The 25,807-nt window shown below is 42.7% G+C and overlaps 1 long non-coding RNA gene across 1 annotated transcript; it reads right to left on the minus strand.

Annotated features, from left to right (window-relative positions):
• Positions 1-1,321: 1,321 nt before the first annotated feature.
• LOC120983052 lies at positions 1,322-24,781 on the minus strand. Its single transcript, XR_005775047.1, has 3 exons — positions 24,650-24,781; positions 3,514-3,518; positions 1,322-1,335 (listed from the first exon to the last, which is right to left on the minus strand). It is a non-coding gene; the product is annotated as an uncharacterized LOC120983052 (long non-coding RNA).
• Between the last annotated feature and the right edge of the window lie 1,026 nt (positions 24,782-25,807).

Here is a 25,807-nt window from a genome sequence, read left to right on the forward strand (position 1 = left end):
CCATGGATTCTGTCAGTGTTTTGATCTGTTCACCATCAACATTGCGTGCAGCAGCAACCACAGCCTCCCAGACACTGTTCAGAGAGGTGTACTGTTTTCCCTCCTTGTAAATCTCACATTTGATGATGGACCACAGGTTCTCAATGGGGTTCAGATCAGGTGAACAAGGAGGCCTTGTCATTAGATTTTCTTCTTTTATACCCTTTCTTGGCAGCCACGCTGTGGAGTACTTGGACGCGTGTGATGGAGCATTGTCCTGCATGAAAATCATGTTTTTCTTGAAGGATGCAGACTTCTTCCTGTACCACTGCTTGAAGAAGGTGTCTTCCAGAAACTGGCAGTAGGACTGGGAGTTGAGCTTGACTCCATCCTCAACCCGAAAAGGCCCCACAAGCTCATCTTTGATGATACCAGCCCAAACCAGTACTCCACCTCCACCTTGCTGGTGTCTGAGTCGGACTTGAGCTCTCTGCCCTTTACCAATGCAGCCACGGGCCCATCCATCTGGCCCATCAAGACTCACACTCATTTCAACAGTCCATAAAACCTTAGAAAAATCAGTCTTGAGATATTTCTTGGCCCAGTCTTGACGTTTCAGCTTGTGTGTCTTGTTCAGTGGTGGTCGTCTTTCAGCCTTTCTTACCTTGGCCATGTCTCTGAGTATTGCACACCTTGTGCTTTTGGGCACTCCAGTGATGTTGCAGCTCTGAAATATGGCCAAACTGGTGGCAAGTGGCATCTTGGCAGCTGCACGCTTGACTTTTCTCAGTTCATGGGCAGTTATTTTGCGCCTTGGTTTTTCCACACGCTTCTTGCGACCCTGTTGACTATTTTGAATGAAACGCTTGATTGTTCGATGATCACGCTTCAGAAGCTTTGCAATTTTAAGAGTGCTGCATCCCTCTGCAAGATATCTCACTATTTTTGACTTTTCTGAGCCTGTCAAGTCCTTCTTTTGACCCATTTTGCCAAAGGAAAGGAAGTTGCCTAATAATTATGCACACCTAATATAGGGTGTTGATGTCATTAGACCACACCCCTTCTCATTACAGAGATGCACATCACCTAATATGCCTAATTGGTAGTAGGCTTTCGAGCCTATACAGCTTGGAGTAAGACAACATGCATAAAGAGGATGATGTGGTCAAAATACTCATTTGCCTAATAATTCTGCACGCAGTGTAATGTGGTTATCACTAGTGATGAGCAAATCAAAGACTTTGAAGTCCAAATTTCAGGATAAATTTGATTCGCTGCAAAGCTGAATTCCCTTGTGCATTGCGGTAGCTAATCGATTTAACCAGAAATAGTGCCAAAAAACAAAAAAATACTTACCTGATCGATTTGCTCTAAGATCTCGGACGAAATCCCATGCACGGTCCCATCGCGAACAAATGGATCAGGTAAGGATGAACGCAGCATCTGAGGGGTACAATCGCTGCTCCTGGTCATTGCACCCACTACCTACAAAGAAATGCGCTTTGTGCATTTTGTAATTTGTCATGAAGCAGATTTTTTGGGAAAATTCGGCTAGGCAACCAAATTTAATTTTTAAATACTTCACTTATCACTAGTACCACCATCACTGCTACGTGAAAAGTGTGGCCTTTGTGTCCTGATTGGAGCCAATACAAATGAGTGAGTTTCTTGAAATTCATTTCAGGTCCGGTTCATATAAATAGGTCATCAGATTCTAAGCCTGAAAAAAATTGATCCGAATAAAAAGTGTCCTGACTGCCCTTAAAAGTCATGTATGACACTCTGAAGTCTCCTAGGACTGTATATAAACCCTTTCAAGCTTTTTAATGCCAAGAAAGCATTAGTAATTTCAAAGTGACATACATGTCGGGCAGTATACTATTCACCGAAGTTAACCAAGAAATTTGATTAGCTCTGAATTAATTTGTCACAAATCACTATAAATTAGTTATGCCCAGGCCACTCAGCATTAGGGTATAGCCACACAGAGTGGCCGTGCTGCAGGTGGGTTGTGGCTATGCTGCGGTGAATAAGCTTCTTACTTTCACTTTGTAACATGTAAAGCCGCCATTTTAGCAAAAACTGATTTGTTACCACGAAGCGCAAGTAAATTCGGATTCATTGAGAATCAAAGTTTTCCTAAACTTTGGACTGAATTCCGATTTGAATGCATCGCTTCGCTTAACACTAGTACCAAAACTAGTACCTAATATTGTAAAAGATTTTTGTGATTGTGGATCATGGGTACTGCATTTCATAATTCACATAGCCTTACTGCTAAAAAAGAAAAATGACAAAAGATGGGAACTACTGAAAAAATTGTGTACACAACAAGCCTTAGAGCTCATGCAGACTGCCACAGTTGTTTTTGTGGTCTGCAAAACTGGCAATGTGCATTCTACACTACATTGCTGGACTACATTGAGTTTCAGATCCCTCCAAAGATTTTCTATTGGGTTCAGGTCTGGAGACTGGCTAGGCCACTCCAGGACCTTGAAATACTTCTAATGGAGGCACTCCTTATTTGCCCTTGCTGTGTGTTTTGGGTCATTGTCATGCTGGAAGACCCATCCATTCCCCATCTCTAATTCTCTTATTGAGGGAAGTAGGTTGTTGGCCAAAATCTTGCGATATATGGCCCCATCCATCCTCCCTTCAATATGGTGCAGTAGGTCCCCTTTGCAGAAAAGCACCCCCAAAGTATGATGTTTCCACCTCCATGCTTCACGGTTGGGATGGTGTTCTTGGGGTTGTACTCATCCTTCTTCTTTCTCCAAACACGGCGAGTAAAGTTGATACCAAAAATTTCAATTTGGTCTCCTCTGACCACATGACCTTCTCCCATGCCTCCTCTGGATCATCCGGATGGTCAATGGGGTACTTCAAATGGGCCTGGATATGTGCTGGTGAGTGTGTTACAAACAGTAATCTTTGAGACAGTGGTCCCAGCTCTCTTTAGGTCATTGACCAGGTTCTCCTGTATAGTTCTGGGCTGATTCCTGACCTAAGAATTGTCCTTACCCCAGGAGGTGAGATCTTGCATGGAGCCCCAGACCGAGGAAGATTGACAGTCATCTTGTGTTTCTTCTATTTTCTAATAATTGTGTCAACTGTTGTTGCCTCCTCACCAATCTGCTTGCCTATTGTCCTGTAGCCCATCCCAGCCTTGTGCAGGTCTGAGACCTTCTAAATATAATTAAAAGCACCAAAAAATCTACGAGAAATAATGCAGGTCAGGGTAAAGGAGATTTAGATAGAAGTATGTCGGCATAAATAAATAAATGTATTACATATTTGTTATAAATAAATAAAAAAACACATTAGAACTTTTATTATATGCAGCATTTTCTCTTACAACAGTTAATAACAAGAAAAGTAATTTTTATAAAATGCTAATGAACTCATTTCAAGTGTGACTTTTAAGCTTTTGATCTGGCTGCCTTTGCTTACCTCACTTCTAATGCATGCACCTAAACAGCTTGTACAGCTAATCCCAGGTCAAAGCAGTTCAATCTTTAACAAACATTATGAGACCTTTCCTTTAATATGCTACCTGCTGTTAAATGCATGTCCATAAACGTTAATCATGACAAGTAACTACGTTTAAAACTTGGTTAATAAATAATGGATCAGTCAAAACAATCAATAAAATTACATCAGCCACATCAAAATAGATGCTAAAGAAACAGAACTTCATTTGCACCAACAGTACAGTAGAAAGGTACCATTTGATATAAAAACACGAAAAGAGGCACTGTATCTACTCAGGAGAAACTTCTTTGCATATTGTTCTTCCATGGAGCATTGCCAATAAGTCTCCATACCATGGAGCACTTCCACTATCTCCACTCAGAGCTGGTCTCTTTAAGGAGAACCAGTATAATGCATCAGATATAAAATCCTGTAAAACAGTCAACTGGAATTCCTTCAATGCTCCAGCAATGACATTTAGACATGGACTTGTATCTTCTCCAGTCAATCACTGGCTGCAGAGGAAACCATGGATCCCATAACTGCAGCCAAGTCATATGTCTGCATCATTGTATAACTAGACCTATTTGTCCCAAGAAATCTGAGGGTGTAGAGCAGTTGTAAAGCAATTATACTAGTTGTTAAGAAGTAAATTTCAGCACAAACTAAAGTTTTTAATTTTCCATGTCTCACCTTCTTACCTGTTCTTTTTCTTGATATTTCTATTACCAAATTTGGCCAAACATAATGAACCTGAAGGGCTTCTGTCACCCCACTAAAGTGATAGCCCTGTCGGCATTTCAAAAATCGTGCGCTTGTGTGGATTCGGCGCAGGCGCTCTGAGATGAGGAGGCTCGTCTCCTCAGAACTCCCTCAGTGCGCCTGCGCCGATGACATCACCGAAATAGAAGACGTCATTGGCGCAGGCGCACTGAGGGAGTGCTGAGGAGGCGAGCCTCCTCATCTCAGAGCGCCTGCGCCGAATCCACACAGGCGCGCGATTTTTGAAATGCAGACAGGGCTGGCCGGAGGAGGAGATCCCGGCTGGCCCTGTCAATCAACAAGAGGAGGGGGCGGATTTCTGCAGCAGCTACCAGCAAGTAGCCGCCCTACTTGCTGGTAGAGACCGAATTTGCATATGATAAAACTTCGTTTTTTGAATAAACTGCTGGATCAATGTAAGTAACACAATTATATTTTCATATATCGCTATATAACTAATTTAACTAGCCCCAAAAAAAAAAAACACTTTAGTGGGGTGACAGAAGCCCTTTAAGAAGCAGGCTTCAGTGACACACTGGGGGAGATTTATCAAACTGCTGAAAAGTAGAACTGGCTCAGATTCCACGGTTCATTTTTCACAGCTCCTTTGGAAAATGAAAGGAGGAAGCTGATTGGTTGCTATGGGAAACTAAGCCAGTTCTACTTTACACCACTTTGATAAATCTCCCACCCTGTTTCTGTTTGAGTCATGATAAGTTAATACATTATTGACTCTCTATACTTATAATAGCTTACTTACTGCCCAACCAGCAGGCAGAGTTGGTACTGATTCTAGCTGACCATGTGATGCTGTGCTGAGACATATCGGGATTGATAGCATAGCACAGAGGAAGAAAATGGAGAAATCTAAAATTCAAGATTCTTTCTGTTCAGAAGTGTACAGGAGAATAAACTGCGGGGAAGCGAGTATAAAAGAAGTTGTTGCAATGGCAAACAATGCCTGCTGCTGTCAAGCTCCCTTGGGTTGCCACAATCTCCACAAGTACCATGTTACGCATTTCTCTTCCCCTTTTCTTTCGGTGGCCAAGAACTGCTTGCCCACTGCTATACTCCAATAGAGGAGCTGGCCGTTGGTGTCCAACATGGCTTCTGCAGGCCACAGCCTGCGCTTCTCAGTGAAAGCCTCCTGGCCTGTCTCTAGGACACGTGTGCTCCCTGGCTCATAAAAGGGCCAGAGCACACCCTTGTTTTCTCCAGCCAATGGCTGGACACCAGGTTATTTGAGGTACCTTCCCCTAGGGGAGGTTGCATGAGCTTTAGCTCCCTCAGCTTGCTAGTAACCAGTAAAGGTTTACTCTCCACTGCCTGTACTGACCTTAGCCTGTTTACTGTATTGTCCTTTAACTGCCTGCCTGACCTCAAACTTCTTTCATGGATTTGCATTGCTGCCTCCCCACTGACTACTTCCTCACTGCAAGTATTGCTTGAGCTCTCAGCGGTTTGCTCCAGTTTCTGTGACACTAGAAGGTTAGCTGCCAGTCACACCAGGACAAGAGGTAGTGGCCGGTTGGCTCCCATTCTTTGAAGACCAGATCCTTGTATATGGATGAAAGGGCGAAAACTAGGGGACTGCCAGGTTATCACCCTTCGATCTAGCCCAAAGTCAAACCGGTTGCTTGGCACAGTGTTTCCATATCTACTTCCTGTTTCATTAGTCCAGAGTGTTATAGACAATCAGGTTGGGAGAGCAGTGAGGGAAAGTTGTGTTTCTAATCATGGATATAACATCAAATTATAGGGTTTATGTCACTGCTGAAATATATAAAAAGTACTGCCTGATTGGGATAGTATAAAAGAAAACAAAAAACATATTTTTATTTGTTCAAAAAGTATAAAAGAAAAGTTGTGTTGCCCTATATACATAACTAATATTCAGGCATTTGGAAACTGTATCCTAGATATGCAACAGGCCACCTCTGTGATTGTTATTTGTTAGTTGCAGTCATGTTAGATACATAGATACAGGGGTCAGCACACATACCCCAATTATAATGGTGTATGTGAATATAGTCAATAAATGATGGGATAAATCGGCCACAATTGACCCAATTCCAACAAAGAAATGTGTATAAAGCCCAGCTGTGTCAGAAGAAGTACATTTACCACCACGCTGCAAAGGGCTAAGAGTATCAGAGTGCCAAAAGGGTATATATGAACATTACTATGGAGGCTAATTCTCCACAATTCAAGTGAGACAGCATTAAAATTGAAGTTTTTGAACAAATCAAGACTAGTGGCAACATATTAAAATTTTGGGACGGTATGTTACATTTATTATCACAGCCTGATGAACGTATTAAAAGAAAAAAAAAAAGAAAACTTTATTGTCATCCATTTAAAATAGGGCAAATCCTATATATCACACATTGTGACCATCAGGCAACCAGACTTAAAGAGTGTAGACTTATTTAAATCTGGATTGGTTCATTACTTGCTAGCAAGGTGCTGATAATGATATGCAAGCAAAGAAAAACGGACACGGTCCAATACGATTACGGCGCCTTTTCCCTCAGTGCTGTTGCACTCTTTCCTGAACGCCTATTTCCCATGACATCCATCTACCAAGCGGCACCAGTTTGATGAAGGCCAGAGTGTGGCCGAAACGTCACATGTATCATACAGCCGCACTATCCAATAAATACCTATTCTTTTGCATCATAAACGCTGGAGTATTTATCATTACATTAAGACGGGGTGGGAACCAGACTTCCAGCAGCAAGCAGACGGCAGAGTGCCACAAAGTTTTAATAATATATAAGCTCTCCTCTGTAATCCTCTCTGACAACTGCGGTTGCTGGCTATTGTCTGAGAGAACTATATTTTGTGAGCCACACTGACTGTACCAGGCCAATGGAGTCTGGTCTATAATTCAACCAATCATCCATACTATGAATGTGCCTCAGTAGTCATTGCGTTTGCTGACCACAAACACTATCCACTCGGCTATGTTTGGAAAAGTATATATATCTAGCCAATCATCCAAAACACATACACTGTAGTTGTATGTACCTTTCAGGTGGATACACTCATCATCCACATACATGTCAGTGCTTTCAGGATATACTCTCAGATTGCCACTGTCTTTTTGAGAGTAATAACTAACTCAAAGGTGAACTATTGGTACTCATTCACACCCTGCCTTCAGAACCGTGTCCTATGAACATTGACATCGGCTCTACGCGTTTCAATGTGACATGTATGCGCCACGTATCTTCAGGAGCTAGATAAAAGACGCCTGTATAAAGACAAGTGCCTTGCACTGTTGTGTGCACGGGCTCCGGCGCTATGATGGCCGTACGCAGCCAAACACACGCCGAGTACATATAGCAAATGCCCCACCCCCCGGGAGGGTGCGCAAGTACGAGCGCCAGTCAGAACTGGAGGCGTGTTCCTTACTCACACCCTCTGGCTTGGCTCAAAGTGAGCATATTGGTATGGACCCACCAGGGGAGTCACATCAAGAGCTGAACAACGACACATCTGTCTCCCCCCTGAAATTAATCCGAGGCAGAGAGAACCATCGTTGATGCCTCATAAGTCAGTGATAGTGTAAGCTTCTGCAGGCTTACACAGGGAAAAACAGAGTATAATATGTATATAAAGATACCTAGATGTATAAAACCAATACCCGATGGAGACCCCCAGTTACCAGATAAATAAACAAGAGACAGATGAAGCAGCATGCACACATCATAAATGGTCAGGTATAGCATGCAGGGTGGATACACAGCAGATACATCAGATGAAACAGGCATAAGAAATAGCCTCATTTAACCCTTTTGGATGAATGATCTGCAGTTTGAAGGTCCACATCGCTTCCTTGCGAAGCAGGGGTATGTCAATGTCACCCCCACGGATCGACATATTGACCTGTTCAATCCCCTGCACTCTCAACACATCAGGATTACAGTCATGCATCTCACATACATGACGTGCCACAGATGTGTCCTGCTGATTACGAATGTCTGACAGATGTTCACAAAACCTACTCCTTAGCTCACGTTTAGTTTTGCCGACATACTGTAGGCCACATCGGCAGCTAATAAGGTACACAATGCCCATAGATGTTAAAAGACCTGATAAAAGAACCTATGTTATACCTATTTCCTGTAGTATGGCTTACAAAAAACGCTCCTTTCATGATATTGCCACACATTATACAGGAGCCACAGGGAAATGTGCCCTTCAATGTATTCTTTAACCAGGTTTCAGGTTTAGGGCGTGTATATAGACTGTGTACCAGACGATCATGTAGGTTGGAGCTACGTCGATACGTAAATGATGGACGGTCTGGTATCAGTGCCTCAACATCTGGGTCTGACTGCAGGATGGACCAATGGCACTGTAAGATGTCACGGATCTGTTGGTGAGCTTTGTCATAACTAGCAATAATTCTAAGTGCAGAATCATCTTTATTGCTAACCTTATTAGAATGATGAAAGGCCCTTCTCAGTGTATACCGAGTGTACCCACGGTAATAAACAGACATCTCAAATCTGATGCAACCGCTCTGAATTCACCCAATTCAGAGCAATTCCTCCTAGCCCTAAGGTATTGCCCCTTAGGGATACCTCTTTTCAGGGTCAGTGGGTGGCCACTCTCCCAATGTAGGAGGCTATTCGTGGATGTCTGTTTTCCGGTCTGAGGAACAGTGTCAGGGAAATGTCTTTGATTCAGCCTACTGACAGACTCTGAACCAGAGCTCACAGGGATATCACGTGTTGGGAAACAACAGTGATAGAATCATTTATTGTTGAAAATTGAGGAAAGAACCCTGAATTCCAGATTTTGCTAACTGTAGCAGATACAGAGACATCCTTTTGTACCATTGCTTGGATTTCAGTAGTGCCAGGTATGGGTTTCATCATTTGGTCATTGAAATCTACTGCCCCCATGTAGTTATATTCAATGACACAGAATGGCTTTTCAGCATGTGTGTGTCTCTTCGACTGAGAGGTACTGGGACTAGGGAATTGTCATGAATTTTGCTGACTAAGAAAACATTTTTCTTATCTTTGTATTTCCCAGTCAGCAATTCTGAGCTGGACATAGAGGATGACTCTTCTCTTTAGATTTTTATTAAGTGACTCTGGGAAGCCCCTCCTGTTTATTTCTAACTGTTCCACAGAACACGGTACAGTGGCGTAACTACTGGGGAAGCAGGGGAAGCGGCTGCTTCGGGGCCCGGGCTGCCAAGGGGCCCGGTGCCCGGCAGCATGTGTGACAGTTTATTTTCAAGTTAGTTAAATAGTTAATCATGATCGATTCTTGTCTTAATGTTCAAGGCCTCTTCACAGCAGGTGCAGCAGCAGACCGGGCACTCTGTGGGGCAATAAAGGGGCATAACTAGTGTGTGGAGTGTGGACACTAATGGGGAATAATAACAACATTTTACTGTGTGGGGGCAATAAGGGAGCATAACTACTGTAAAGGGGAAATAAAAGAGCATAACTACTGTTTGGGGGCACTAAGGGGCATATCTACTGAATGAGTGGGACGTCCGACGCTGTGTGGTGAGTGTAGGCGTCTTACAAGCCGCTGCTGAGGGAGGAGGGAGGGGTTGTGGGGAAGTTGCTCTGGGCATTCATACATTTGCTCTGGATGGGGCCCATACATTTCTAGCCACCGTCTGCGCCTCCCTGGCCACTGTCTGTACCCCTGGGCCCTGGCCCTTATCTGTGCCCCCCTGCCTTTGTCTGCGTCCCTGGCCCCTGTGTGCACCTCCCTGGCCCTTTCAGTGCAGCCCCTGGCCCTTATCTGTGCCAAAGGAGTGGGGTTTACACAGGAGGAGGGAGGTGCGAAGCGCGCTGGAGGGGCCCTTACAAAAATTTGCTGTGGGGCCCAGTCACTTCTAGTTATGCCCCCGACAAGGTACCACACTCATACAAGTATTTGATCAGTGGAATACTTGTATAGTAGTTGTCCACAAACAGACAATTGCCATGTCTTAGTAGGAGATTCATTAGATCCAAGATAATTTTCCATTCTTACCCATAAGGATCCAACTTGCTGTCTTTTCCTGCGTACACTCAGTGTAACTACAGCCAGTACCAGAGAAGATGTACGTTATGTACGTTTTTTTTTTAATGAAAAAGAACACATATATGTGTGTGTACAAAGAACACACAAAAGACAGCTATTCTTACTAAATTAAAATAATAAAACCTTCATTTTTTATTCCCTAATAGTATAGTACACCATGCTGTATAAGTGCCTTTGTGATTTAAAATGTGATCATTTTCAGTTTTACCTGCTAATAACTCGCACAAATGCATGCTACTTTCCTATTCAGCAGGTCTCATCTCACAGCGCTGCCATGTGCAGTCCGTCTTCTCAGTATTAGAACAAGAGACGGATGAGCTCTGGGTAAAGGGGCTCAGCCCCGACAGCCTGGAGCTGGGCTCAGGCAGAAAGTGGAGGGGGGAGGGCTGCTTTAGATGGTGATATCCTCTCAATGGTAGGAGCTAGAAATATGCAACTGGTCTGGTTTGAAAGGCTATCATACAAGACCAGAATGACAGCTCTCGTCCAGGGCAACAGAGGAGAAATATGGTTGCTAAGGGCTGAATACAGACATCAGAAGGGTAAAATTAGCTGGAAAATGCAGCTTCATGAATATCTTCCCTTCAGCATCACATATGTTAGGAATTTCATTTTTGCTAGTGGAAATGGCAGTTACACTTTAAAGAAAAACAAGAAATGAATGAAGAAATATATGAAAAAAGAAATATATGGAGGCATATTATGCTTTCAAAAGACATCTATGTATTCTTGTTTTTAAACAAAAAAAAAGAAGAAAAAAATGTATGTGTATACATATACACACAAGATGCAAAGATGTTTATATAATGTATGTAAAAGACCGCTATAGGCTAAGTTTTTTCAACAATATTTTATGAAAGAAAACACCCAAGTCACACACAAAAGACTGCTATACTATTACTAAAAGTAACACAACAAAAAAAAAAAATTATGGGAAAAAAAGTTAAGATGTGTGCACACGTATATGCGGTTAGATGATGTAAGCTAAAGATGGCTTTACACCAATAATAAGAAAAAATATATGGATATTATGTGGGCGGTAGAGATGAGCAAATCGAAGTTGATAAAGTGGAATTCAATCCGAATTTCAGGACAAATTCGATTCGCACCGAATCTTAATTTCCTCATGCTTTGTGGTAACTAATCAATTTTTTTCCCTAAAATGGCTGCTGCATGTGTTAGGACATGGAACAAAGAACTCTGGGAACGAGGGATCACCCACAATGCCATGCATGCAGCCAATCAGCAGCCAGCCCTGTGATGTCACAGCCCTATAAATAGCCTCAGCCATTTTGGATTCAGCCATTTTCCAGTGTACTTAGTGCAGGGAGAGACATCAGCAGGCACTAGAGAAAGTGCTAAGAAGGACTTCATTGTGCTAAAAAAAAATGATTTACAAGTTCAGGGAAAGATTAGGGAAAGGATAGGGAGGCATTATTTATGCTATAAAAGGAGAACAGGGTGCAATAGGAGCGATTCTATTACACCCTGCTGCACTTATTGGGGATCCAAATTGCTTTTAGGGTGTTTGCGCTATATGATGCATCACTAATTCCAGCAAACCTTGTGATACAGCCATTTACAGGATGTATTAATAGGAAAGATATGTACGTCCTATTAGCATTTCTGCATTGATTTTACATGGTTTTACTTTCATTGGGGGGGTCATTATTAGAAAAAAAAAAGAAAAATCTATGTCATAATTGCTGTTCAGTGATGAAGTTACATTGTACTACAGCCATTTACGGGTGTATTATTAGGAAAGATACTTACGTCCCAATAGCCATTCTGCTTTGATTTGACAATTGTTTTACTTTTTTTTTTTGGGGGGGGGTGTATTAATAGGGAAAAAAAAGGGAATAAATATATGTCATAATTGCTGTTCAGTGGTGAAGTTACATTGTACTACAGCCATTTACGTGGTGTAGAAAAAGAAAATATACGTTTGTCCCATCACCTGTTTTGCAGTGAATTGTAATTGTTATATTTCTTTTTTGGGGTGTAGAAATAGGGAAAAAAAGGGAGAAAATATATGTCATAATTGGCATTCAGCGGTGAAGTTATATTGTACTACAGCCATTTAAGTGGTGTATTAATAGGAAAGATATGTACGTCCCATTAGCCGTTCTGCAATGAATTCTTTATACTTCTTTTTTTGGGATGTAGAAAAAGGAAAAAGAATACATCTTAATTGAATTGTGCTTTTTTTTTGGGGGGGGGGGGGGGGGGAGTTGATGAAAAAATAATTATATATATACAGTACAGACCAAAAATTTGGACACACCTTCTCATTCAAAGAATTTTCTTTATTTTCATGACTATGAAAATTGTAGATTCACACTGAAGGCATCAAAACTATGAATTAACACATGTGGAATTATATTCATAACAATCAAGTGTGAAACAACTGAATATTCTAGGTTCTTCAAAGTAGCCACTTTTTGCTTTGATTACTGCTTTGCACACTCTTGGCATTCTCTTGATGAGCTTCAAGAGGTAGTCCCCTGAAATGGTTTTCACTTCACAGGTGTGCCCTGTCAGGTTTAATAAGTGGGATTTCTTGCCTTATAAATGGGGTTGGGACCATCAGTTGCGTTGAGGAGAAGTCAGGTGGATACACAACTGATAGTCCTACTGAATAGACTGTTAGAATTTGTATTATGGCAAGAAAAAAGCAGCTAAGTAAAGAAAAACAAGTGGCCATCATTACTTTAAGAAATGAAGGTCAGTCAGTCAACCGAAAAATTGGGAAAACGTTGAAAGTAAGGGCTATTTGACCATGAAGGAGAGTGATGGGGTGCTGCGCCAGATGACCTGGCCTCCACAGTCACCGGACCTGAACCCAATCGAGATGGTTTGGGGTGAGCTGGACCGCAGAGTGAAGGCAAAAGGGCCAACAAGTGCTAAGCATCTCTGGGAACTCCTTCAAGACTGTTGGAAGACCATTTCAGGGGACTACCTCTTGAAGCTCATCAAGAGAATGCCAAGAGTGTGCAAAGCAGTAATCAAAGCAAAAGGTGCCTACTTTGAAGAACCTAGAATATTACATATTTTCAGTTGTTTCACACTTGTTTGTTATATATATATATAATTTCACATGTGTTAATTCATAGTTTTGATGCCTTCATAGTCATGAAAATAAAGAAAACTCTTTGAATGAGAAGGTGTGTCCAAACTTTTGGTCTGTACTGTATATATATATATATATATATATATATATATATATATATATATATATTTCTTAATTGACGTTCAGAGGTGTAGTAACATTGTACTACAGCCTTTTTTGGTGGGTATTATTTTAATTTTAATTTAATTCTTTTATCATAAAGTATGTCAGACAGACAGGTCACAGACCCTTCAAAGGGAACGGGCAGTGGCCAAAATGTTTCTTTCACAGGCAGCAGCAGGATTTGCAGTGAAAGGCCTGAGCTCCCGGTGTCATCTAGCAGTTGTGTCTTAACCAGCATCTCAGCGGTGCTTGAATGCTTTACTCGGTCTTCGAGTTCATCACAAGTGACATCAGACACCCCCAGCCAAGAGTCGGTGGGTTCCTCTGACATGACGCTTAGTTGGCATGGCCCGGGAGCAGGCCCTGTGCCCTATCTGTCCTGAACCTTCCTCTGTCATTTTCAGTTCCCTGAGCGCGAGAAGTATTATATGCCGTAGGCTCGACTCCACTTTTCTGCAAATACGAGCTATTAGAGGACGGTCAGCAGCTACTGGCAAGCCAAGATCTGGAGGAGACATCCGCCGCATCCTCCGGTAGGCGGGCTAGTAGTGATGAGGGGAGTCATGTAGGAGCAGGTATTGCGAGTGGTCAGGCTCCTGGCCCTGAGACCGTTAAAGGGTTCATTAGTGATGTGCAGACAGTAGCGTATGATGATGATGATGATGTAACTGATCGCACTTGGGTGCCGTGTGAAGAAGGGGCTTCATCATCAGGAGAAGAGGGTGGCAGCTTGTGCATGAGGCAGCGGCTGAGCCAGCAGGGTAGCAGCATGGCTGTGAGTCAGCAGGGTGGCAGCAGTGGGAGGACGGGAGCCAAATGTGCCCGAGGTAGACCACCTGCTTCGCAGGAGCCTACTGGCCTGTTAAGTAGAGGTGCAGGGGTTCACAGAGGCAGCAGTATCAGGCAGTCAGCGCGGAGTGTTGGTGGGAAAATTCCATACTCGGCGGTGTGGCAATTTATTTGTTTTTTTGCCGGAGGAGGTGAACATGGCCATTTGCCGGATTTGTGGGCAGAAGGTGAAGCGTGGCCAGGGTGCCAATGATGGCACCACGGCCCTGCATTAACACATGCAGGGTCACCAAAAAGTGGCCTGGGATAACCGTGGCTCTGATGTGGTGGTCCAGCCTGCTGCAGCAAACGCTGCATCGCCCAGTGGCACACACCCAATTTTATGCAGTCAAGGCTCCACTACCTCAGCCGAAGGAAGCTGTCTGTCCTTCCCATCATCTGCTAGTCCTGGAGCTCTTGCTCCCCCTCATCAGTTATTCCCTCACCGAAGCGATTGCCAAGAGACAACAGTATACGTGCACTCATCCAATGGTGCAGAAGCTGAACGTGCTACTGGCCAACTTGATGGTTCTGCAGTCCCTCCTTTTCCAAATGGTGGACTCTGCACCTTTCAGAGAACTGATGTCTAGTGCCAAGCCGAGGTGGAGAGTGCCAAGCCGTCATTTCTTTGCCAAAAAGGCAGTACCAGCCCTGCACACATATGTAGAACAAAAGGTGGGAAAGTCCTTGAGCCTGTTGGTGTCTGCCAAAGTGCAAGGCAGCGCCGACATGTGGAGCTATAACTACGGTCAAGGACAAAATATGTCCTTTAGGCCCCCTGGGTAAATGTGGTTCCTGCACAGCCACACCAGCAACTTGGCCAGGTGACGGCGCTTCCGCCTCCACGTTCTCACGCCATTTATCCTGCGACAATGTCCGCCTCTGCCTCCTCATCCTCTACCGTGTCCTCAGCCATCACTGCAGGGACAATTCACAGTACGCCACCAGAATACCACATGTGCATGGCACAGAGGTGTCACTCTGTTCTGCACCTAATTTGCCTAGGCGAACAGAGTCACACAGGGGAGTAACTGCTTTGCGTCCTTCATCAAGTGATCAAATTATGGCTTTATCAACGAAAATCTAAATCATAACCATGGTGACCATTAACGGGAAGAAAATAATGTCGGTGCAGTGTCAAGGAGGGCTGAGCCATGCGCCTTGCATGGCGCATGTGTTCAATCTGGTTGTAAAGAGGTTCCTGAAGTCTTCTGCCAGTCTGCAAGACATCCTGAAAATGACCAGGAAACTTTGCTTGCACTTCAGCCACTTGTACACTGCAAATCACACCCTCCTTGAGCTACAGCAGCAGAATGGCATCCTTCAACATAGGCTGACATCCTCCAACATAGGCTGATATGCAACATTTCCACCCTCCATATGTTGGACCAACTATATGAACAGAGAAAGGCCATAAACGATTTCTTGATGATAGAGGCGGCCAGAGGTACTCCCCTATGTAACTTCGATGTTAGCCAGTGGCAGCTCATGCGTGACACCTGCCATTTGCTCGGGCCTTTTGAGGACACCACTTTATTTGTCAGTCGCCTGGAATGTGTCGGCAGATAAGAAACATTTGGCCCATCTAGTCTTCCCAATATACTGAATACTTTGGATAGCGGCTGGCCCTATCTTATATGAAGGATGGCCTTATGCCTATCCCATGCATGCTTAAACTCCTTCACTGTATTTGCAGCTACCACTTCTGCAGGAAGGCTATTCCATGCATCCACTACTCTCTCAGTAAAGTAATACTTCCTGATATTACTTTTAAACCTTTGCACTTCTAATTTAAAACTATGTCCTTTTGTAGCAGTTTTTCTTCTTTTAAATATTCTCTCCTCTTTTACCTTTATTTTACCTCTTTATCTTCATTCCAGTGATTCATGTCCTGGAACAGATGCTGCTAAATCTGGCTGGCCAGGGGTTAGGAGAAGTGGTGACTACATCTCACGACCACAAAAGCCCTGCGGGGGCTGAACTAAAGGAGGAGGAGGACAATGGAGCACAAACAATGTGTAGAGAAATTGGTGTTTTTTCTACACAGGTGACAGGAGAGGAGGAGCAGGAGCAGCCTGAGGAGCTACAGGGTGATGAGGAAGATGAGGCAGAGGACCCAGACACACCATGGCAGTATGTAGTGGAGATGGAGGCAGGGAGTCCCTCCTAGTCACTTGCGCAAATGGCCTGATGCATGCTCACTTGGTTGCATAGTGACAACCGAATTGTCACCATTTGCCAGAATGACTACTGGCTCTCTACCCTGTTAGACCCTTGCTACTGGTCCAAAATGGGGGCCTTTTTCACTCCGCTGAGAGGGAGGACAAACTGAACTACTATCAAGACATGCTATGTAGTCAGTTGGCCGCTGCCTATGTGCACCATCGCCCATCCTCACGCAGGTCTGACTGAGGGGGGGCCTTTGCGCTGCTCCATCAGCATCAACTTAAGTATAGAGTCGCTGATGAAGAAACTACTCACCAGCAGCAGCAGGTAGACAGAGCAGAACCTGAACCATCAGGTTGTGGCATACTTGGAATGCACCCTGCCACCCCACATCGAAGATCCCCTGGAATACTGGGCAGCCAAACTATTTGTTGCAGCAACTGGCCGAGTTTGCCCTGGACAAGCTTTCCTGCCGGCCAGCAGTGTGGCAAGGAGAACTCGCCTGTCCAAAATGTAGAGAAACTGACCTTTATAAAAATGAATCAGGTGTGGATCATCACGGATTTTCAAACACCAATGCCTGATGCATCAGACTAGATCATCCATGGTGCCACACCAACACTTTGACAAAAGAGACCCGTTTCTTCTGGCTACCTACTTCAGCTACTATTCTGATGCTGCCACCTGCCTGATGCCACACCTGCTGTCAGGTGCTTCTATTGTCAGCCACTATCTTCAGCTGGTACTGGTATTGCCCCCCACCTATCCACTCTGTCACTGGGCCACTCGGTGGTCTCCTCATGCTGCGGCCACCTAACCACTCTGTGGTCTCCTCATGCTGCTGCCACATAAACACTCTGTGGTCTCCTCATGCTGCTACCACATCACCACTATGCCACTGGGCCACTCTGTGGTCTCCTCATGCTGCTGCCACATCATCACTCTGTGGTCTAATAATGCTGCTGCCACATCACCACTATGTCACTGGGCCACTCTGTGGTCTCCTCATGCTGTTGCCACATCACCACTCTGTGGTGTCCTCATGCTGCTGCCACATCACCACTCTGTGGTCTAATCATGCTGCTGCCGCAACACCACTCTGTGGTCTCCTCATGCTGCTGGTACATCACCACTATGTCACTGGGCCACTCTGTGGTATCCTCATGCTGCTGTCACCTCACCACTATGTCATTGGGCCACTCTGTGGACTTCTCATGCTGTTCCCACCCTCCCCACTTCATGACTGGGCCACTATTTTTCCTATTTGGCCTGGTTGAAATCATCATTTATTTGACTCTTCTTCTGATCTGTCAGAAGGAAGGAAAAATGAGATGCACAATGGATCCTGTCTATGTAGCAGCTGTAAGGCCTGTATGGTCCCATCAGAAGTGGCTTATGATTTGGTAACCAAAAGCAGGCGTGGGTACAAAACACAGAAGACATGCAAATATTCTATTCACGTGTCATCTCTGTTTTGAATCCAGTCTTGTCTTTTTTTTTTTTACTTTAGCAATACTGATAGATTACTGACAAAATGCTGACCGAGTGAAGGCAGATGCTCAACAGACAAGATCAGTTTTTGGGGGGTTATTGTTCTGACGGATCAGAAGATGGGCAAAATAATCAATGACTTCAACACAAACTTACTGCTGACACCCTCTCCACTCTGTACGGGGGGGCTCTACTTGTATAAGCGTTTAATAGAACAGGTTCTGCAGACATCTATGTGGAATCAGCTGACGACGGTGTAAAAGGAGTGCACTTCTTCTTGACCCTAATATCGACCTGTAAGGCTGAGTTCACACTTGAGTTAGTAACTACCCAAAAAGGTGAAGTGTGCAGTGATTCTAGGAGCAATGCCTGTCACCTACATGTCATACTGACTCATAGAATTGTTTCACTACCACAGCAGACTCCCTATGCGTGCTACTGCAAGGCACAGTGTTCTACATCACTATACAGGGTCTCTGCAGCCAGGAAATAGTTATTTATTAACGGTATTCAACAAATAAATTTGGAAAAAATCTAATATTTTCGGAAAATTCGGTGAAACGACTGAATCGAATTTGAGAAATTCGCTCATCTCTAGTGGGGGGTTATAGTTAACCTACAGCCACAATATATGTAGTCATGCACGGTAAGCATGTGGTTTAGGCCTTATTCACATGTCCGTTGTTTCTTTCCTGATCTGTTCCGTTTTTTGCGGAACAGATCTGGACCAGATCTGGACCCATTCATTTTCAATGGGTCCTGAAAAAAAAATCAGACATTGAGCTGTCCGTTTTTTTTTCAGGACCCATTGAAAATGAATGGGTCCAGATCTGGTCCAGATCTGTTCCGCAAAAAAACGGAACAGATCAGGAAAGAAACAACGGACGTGTGAATAAGGCATAATACAGATACCAATTTAAATATGCTTTTTTGTCTAAAATACGTAAAATGCTATCATTAAAAAATTGCCCTTGAAGATTTTCACATATTCTGCCCTAGGTAAGGTACAGTTCTCTACTACTCAAAGCCAAAACTGCACACAAAAAAATAAATGATGTGCAGTTTTGTCACTAGCCACTCTGAATAAACTGGTCTCATGCTGTAGTTTATGTGCAGACCACTTTTTCCACCCCCCTTGCCCATCAGAACAGTGACTGACTGTTGTGTATGCACTCAAAAGCAGCATTCTATCAATCACCATCCTAAAGGGTGAGTGCTATATTCATAAATAAAAACTATATGAGACTGGTATATTCTTTCAGTGTTGCTAGTAGCTAGTTGTTTTTTTTTTTTGTTGTTTTTTTGCTTTGGCTATAATATGCTACCTTAAACAGGGCAGCATATTAATGTGACAAGTCCGCTCTAATTACTGTAGGTAGAAATCCTTGCTAATGCTAAGTACTGCTTTGGGGTTACTATGTGATTACATGGAACAGAAATGTGTTTAAAGATACTATGTGCACTCATGAGCATTCAGCAACATCCATTGCATCTGTTAACAATGTATATAAAAATATTATTTTACTTGCTCATTTGGAAAATTCGATGCAGCTTCATGCCAAGCAGTTTTGCTGCATTCACTGAAAGCAAGCTCAATATGGTCGTAACAGTGCACCCATGGAGAATGCAGCTGGTAAGTTGGTTTTGAGAGCCAAAGCATATCTTTTTCATGCTCCTCATATTCCCATAGCATCAAAATCCGCCAGCTTTAAAATAGGACAATACTATATAATTGCAAAAGCTGAAAGTATTTGAAGGGATGGCATTATTTGGCAATGTGTCCAAAAACTATCATCTGTAATCTGGAAACCATTTCTTCAAACACAGTAACAAAAAAAAAAAAAAAAAAATGGAATCAAATATTCAAGGGTGAAGTGAAAAGATTACTAACTAGCCGCCCAGTGCCATTTATTGTGCTAGTATTTTGCTTTTGGAGATTAAATAAACCTGCTGAACTGCATTTGCAATGAGTTGCTAATTATGTATGGGAACTGTTTAGAATGGCTGGCTCAAGCAAAATGAGAATGTAAATAGATGTTAATGATAATGTATTTTAGAAAAAAATCTGGCTTGCCTTTTTTTTTTTTTTTTTCTTTCATAAAGCTATTTGAATGTTTTAATAAAATGGGGCCCAATACAGAGAATACAGATTAATATAAAATGCCATATAGAAGGTCTGTACAAAACTACTCAAATCATTAATAATAATAATAATAATAATAATAATAATAAATAAATTCAAAACGACTGCATAGGGCTGAGTGTAAGGCGAGCAGCTCTTCATAGGTAAAGTGGTCCATCAAGTTACAATATTAATTGGATCCAGGACGACCATTGTATGTTGAAGCCATTGTAACTAGAGTAATTGATTCCAAAGCCCCAAAATGTCATCCAAGAAGAGGAAATGAAGATTTAAGAAAAATAAGCATATAACTAAGATAGATAAAACAAGTCCTTACATATAACAGTCAGGAATAGCTGCTAACTACCAACTACTACAGCTATTTTACCAGAGAAGTGGCCTTGATTGGTTGGATGAGTCTGAGGCATTCTATGTTGAACCTAGTTTCAACTTATGATGGGTCAGAAAAGACCATTGTATGTTGAAAATATTGTATCCTGAGGCCAATACATCTTGAGGGACCACTGTATTTGATTTTACTTGCCATTTATGTTTTTTGGACCTACAGTAATTCCCCAGTTCTATGCTGATTAATTATATAATATATCTTGTAACACTGTGTGTGGTAAATGTTACACTGTGAATGGTTAAGTAGTGGAGAGCGTGTATATCTCACCCAGAATGCTCAGATGTGTGAGGTAAAAATAATCCACAATACTGGGTTGTACATAATTTGCCATGGCATTGTTGTTTAAGTTATTTCATGGGCTGGATTTTTATGGAATGGTGGGTAGGTGATAGTAGGGGGACCTTCCTTTCCTTCCTATTCAGTACAGCATTTTCCCCTAGCCTGCGATGAACCTAGTAGCTAATGGGCTCATTGTCGTGGGGATAAAGACAGGGCTGAGAACCTCATTCAGTGTCAGTTCCTGGAAGCTACATGACCTATTGGCTGGGCAAAGCCTGATCCCCATGAGTTTGGACTTGAAGTACATAGGTAAGGTAGCCTGATGTATATTTAGAGCCCAGGCGGCCAAGGCGATTTATTTGTAAATGTGGATGCAAAAAAGTGACTATTGAACTTGCATACCACTGTCTTGTGTTAGATGGAAAATAAAAATATTTTTGGATTTTTAACTCCCAAAAATTGTGGGTTTGTCATTGTCCATCCTGCCACAAACACATGGACCTGCGAGAATCTCTATATAGTTTTGAACTCCACATTTTTAACCAGGACTTCACTGCTGGGGCCCTTACTGATTGCTAGGATGGGGATACCTAGCCCCCTATTTCTTCTCACTGGCGACCACTGCATAAAATAAGGTTTACCTCAGATTTAGAACTGCATAAACCTGTATACATATTTGGAAATTGCATAGCACATCATTCCTAGGTACAATTACATTGTCTATATCAATATAAACAAGATCAATATTTAGATAGAGAGGCTTAGCTATGTTAAGCCACACTCCTGATGGTCATCCTACAGACAATCTTTGGTCTGTACTCAATCAATACATTACCACATATGATGGAGTATAGTTTACTGCCAGACTTCTGGGTCAAACACAATCAATGTGTTATTCCCATAGCTGCAGACTGAGCTAATCTGTCTATATTGTATAACTGCATAAAATGCAATTATCTACTACATAATAGGGATTGACTGATTATCGGATTCACCGATATTATCGGCCGATATTCATGATTTTCAAAGTTATCGGTATCGGCATCTAGCCTTGCCGATATGCCGATAATGCGTTCAGCGCTGTTTCCTTATGAGAAAACGTGGCGCTTAGTGCGCACCGCCATATTCAGTGGGCAGAGTCAGTGGAGAAGAAGGGAGGGAGATACGGAATCCCTCCCTCCTATAACGCGGCCGCCACAGAGCCCAATAAAATGAGCGGGCTCTGAAGCTGCCCGCACCACTGCCACCAATGAATGCCTGGCTAATATTAAAGCAGGAGGGACAGGCGAGGGGTTACCGCTGCACTGTCTCAGCTAGTGTCCTCCCCAGAGTCAAGCAGCCAGCATAGCATGTGCCTGGCTACTGTGCCACCAATGATAATTTTAATACAAATACAGGAGGCGGGTGCCGGATGTACCCACCTCCTGTATCTGTATTAAAGGTTAATTATCATTGGTGGTGCAGTGCGTCCCCCCCCAGTATTAAAGTCATTGGTGGCAGTGGCCACATGGCTCCCCCCCCCCAAACTAAGTAATTTCATTGGTGGCAGTGACAGTTCTGATCGGAGCCCCAGCAATGTAATCGAGGAACTCCGATCGGTTACCATGGCAGCCAGGACGCTACTGAAGCCCTGGCTGCCATGGTGAGCTCCCTGATGCTGTGTGTACTATGCACAGGGCAGCAGGGACAGTGTAAGATCCTATTCACCCTAATAGGGCGCTATTAAGGTGAATAGGGAATATCGGTATAAGTTATCGGCTATCGGCCTGAAAGTGCACGTTATCAGTATCGGTATCGGCTCTAAAAAATCTATATCGGTCGATCCCTACTACATAACCCCATAAATATACCTCTAAACAAGAACTGTAGTGTTTAAAATGTTATAATAAAGATATAGTGTAGGATAAGACTTCTTGTTTAATATATATGTGTGTACAATTAAAAAGGCCCAGAGCTTAGCATTGGTGTCTTGCAGTGCTGGGGTCCTGGGTTCAAATGTCACCATGGGCAACGTTTGCATGGAGTTTGCATGTTCTCCCTGTTTTTGTGTGGTCTCCCTCTAGGTTCTTCAGTTTATCCAAATATACAGTATACTAATAGGTAAATTGGCTTCCAATGAAAGTTACCCTAGTGAGTGTTGAGGTTAAGTGCCTATATGGCAGTCACCGATTCCCAAGGGAGTTGCCCCAGCTATATAACCACCCCTTTGTTTTGAGTCCCCTTTGTGAGAAGCACATATTACACGTTTGCCAATTATAATATTAATAAGTAGTTGAAAAAAAAAAATATTCCTTTGGTTATTTTACAGCTATAATTTAAGCATTTAAGCAATAAAAGGAAGATGAGTGGAGAGAAGTGCTCAGACGACACCTATAATAATGAAGGAACAGGATCAACTACTTATTTATTTTCCTCTCTTATATAGCGCTGACATATTCCGCAGCGCTTTACAGACATAAGGATCTCACTGTCCTCCAATGGGGCTCACAATCTAAGTTCCCTATCAGTATGTTTTTAGAGTGTGGGAGGGAACCGGAGTACCCAGAGGAAACCCACACAAACACGGGGAGAACACTGCCAGAAAATCTCAATTTAAAGGGGAATTAAATTTTTAATTGTTATATTTGTCCAGGTATATAATAGGTAATAGTAGTGTATAGAGATAAGCAAAGTTTTGAAAAATTCTATTTGGCAGCTTCACAGAAGTTCACCAAGAAATTTGATCAGTTCCAAATTAATTTGTCACAAATCACTTTAAATCAGGTATACCCAGGCCATTCTGCCTTAGAATACAGGCACACGGATCGGCCATGATGCGGACAGGTTATGGCCATGCTGCGGTAAAGAACCATGCAGCCAATTAGCCCACAGCTGGCTTTCATTTAATAATGAAGATCGCACTATATAGTTGGTCTTCACTGTTAATGGCCGCGAGACACCTTTAATCTCGCTTTAAACAGGGGCTGTTGCTGGTATGGGGTTTGGCTGGTTAGGTGGAGGCTCAATATGAAAAGTATTGCTGCTCAGGCCTGCAATCTCCTGCAGGTTATTTGACAGTAAACAAAGAATATCAATCAGCTCTGGATTAGCCACTTCTCCAACCCTACAGGCAGAAGAGTCCTTCTTCTGCCATCTGATTGTCCTCCTTTTCCACATCATTTAATATCAATGAGAATATGTAATTAGGAACATCCAGCTCCTCCTCGCTCTTCATCTTGCTTACCTGTGTGTAAACTTCATTAACAACATGACATTATCTAGAGACAGGCATCCATGTTACAATATCATATAGACACAGGAGGCCATTTTACAAATCATCTAAGGACAGGCAGCCCTGAAAACACATGCAGTAATGTAATTAAGGAAATAACCATAATAAAAATCATGTGTCCTGTGCATGTAAGTCATGTAACACTGTTGCTTACTGAATGTCGGTATTATATTGTATGATTTGAAGAGTGCGACATTACTGATGCCATGTTTCAGTTACGCCATGGATAAAGGCTGCAGCTAACGACTATTTTTGTAATCGAGTAATCTATTGATTAATCCAACGATTAATCAAGTACTCTAATAACAAAAAACTAATTAAAATAATGTTTTTCTTTATAAAAACTCTTCAGCACCCCCGTGCCATCAGCTCTCCCCTCGTGCCATCAGGCTCCCCCCATACCATCATCTGCCCCGCCAGTGCCGTCAGCTGCCCCCAAGTGCCATCAGGCTCCTCCCCAAGTGCAATCATCTGCTCCCTAAGTGCAATCATCTGCCCCCAGTGCAATCAGCTGCCCCCTCAGAGCCACTATCTCCCCCTCCTAGCCATGTCCCCAGCACTAGTTAAATAAAATACTTGTAGGGGTGCCGCTCCACAGCTCGTCCATCTTCTTCTCCGCGCGCTGCACTGTCATCCTGACGTCACACAGCATCAGGTCATAGTGCACGTAAGTGCGCACTATGTCCTGACGATGTGTCAGGACACAGTACAGCGAAGTGCAAGCCGGCAATGACCACGGGGAGGTGAGTAATAGCAAGCACTTCACTCCCGCTCTGTGGTCACATGACACAAGTGAATCCTCGATGCAAAAAATTAGCATCAAGGATTTTTTTGGGTTGAGTTACTCGATTCAATGGAGTAATTGTTTCAGCCCTACCATGGATACATTACACATGACATACATAGGCTATATCATTCTACTACATATAGGGGCTAACTGCCTGATATAAGAAAGGTATATATGCAGAATTTTAAATACATGTATATTAGAAAAAGTGATTATTTCCTATAATATAACCAAAGGAGAAAATATATAAAACTGGAATAACCCTTTAAGCACATAAGGGTATCTTATGAAGACATCTCCTGTCAATATGCCCTTTTAGAGCATAAGGGTGTCATAAAAGTGGTCCTCTGCTCTATGAGCCACAATGGAGAGCTGATATGTAAGGAAGAGACTTGAGAGTCTTTATATTACTTCCACAACTTCCACTAAATGAAGCATTTTTAAGAAAAAAAAGGTATAGTATAAAAATTAAAAGACTTCTACAACTGAGAACTAAGACATCAAAATCGATACAATGCTTGATTTGAAAGTTGACATACTGGTTACAAACAATATAAGATTAAGTGAAAAGTGAATGAATGTATGATACATGTTCTGCATTTTAATATGGAATTACACTATTATCCTTTTGTAAACTAAAGCAGCTAATCAACTTCATTGTCCCTGTTGTTAATTTCTTTGCCTGCAAATGTGCTATACAAGTCAATGTAAAGCAGTATCGAAAGGAAAAAAATGATATTCCAACCGTGAAGCTGAATTAATGCCTACCTATTTTACACATATATTTCTCTACAATTTTACAGTTTCAATAATAAAATGTATGTCAAGCAAGCTGGCGTTAATCCTTAAAATATTACTCTTTTTAATGAATATTAATGTAGATGTAAGGGTGCCAAAAATCTATGAATACTTCCACTGATTCACACATGGGTGGTGGAGGGTGGGTT

This window comes from Bufo bufo, chromosome 1, assembly GCF_905171765.1.
Source record: "Bufo bufo chromosome 1, aBufBuf1.1, whole genome shotgun sequence".
Lineage (NCBI taxonomy): Eukaryota > Metazoa > Chordata > Amphibia > Anura > Bufonidae > Bufo > Bufo bufo.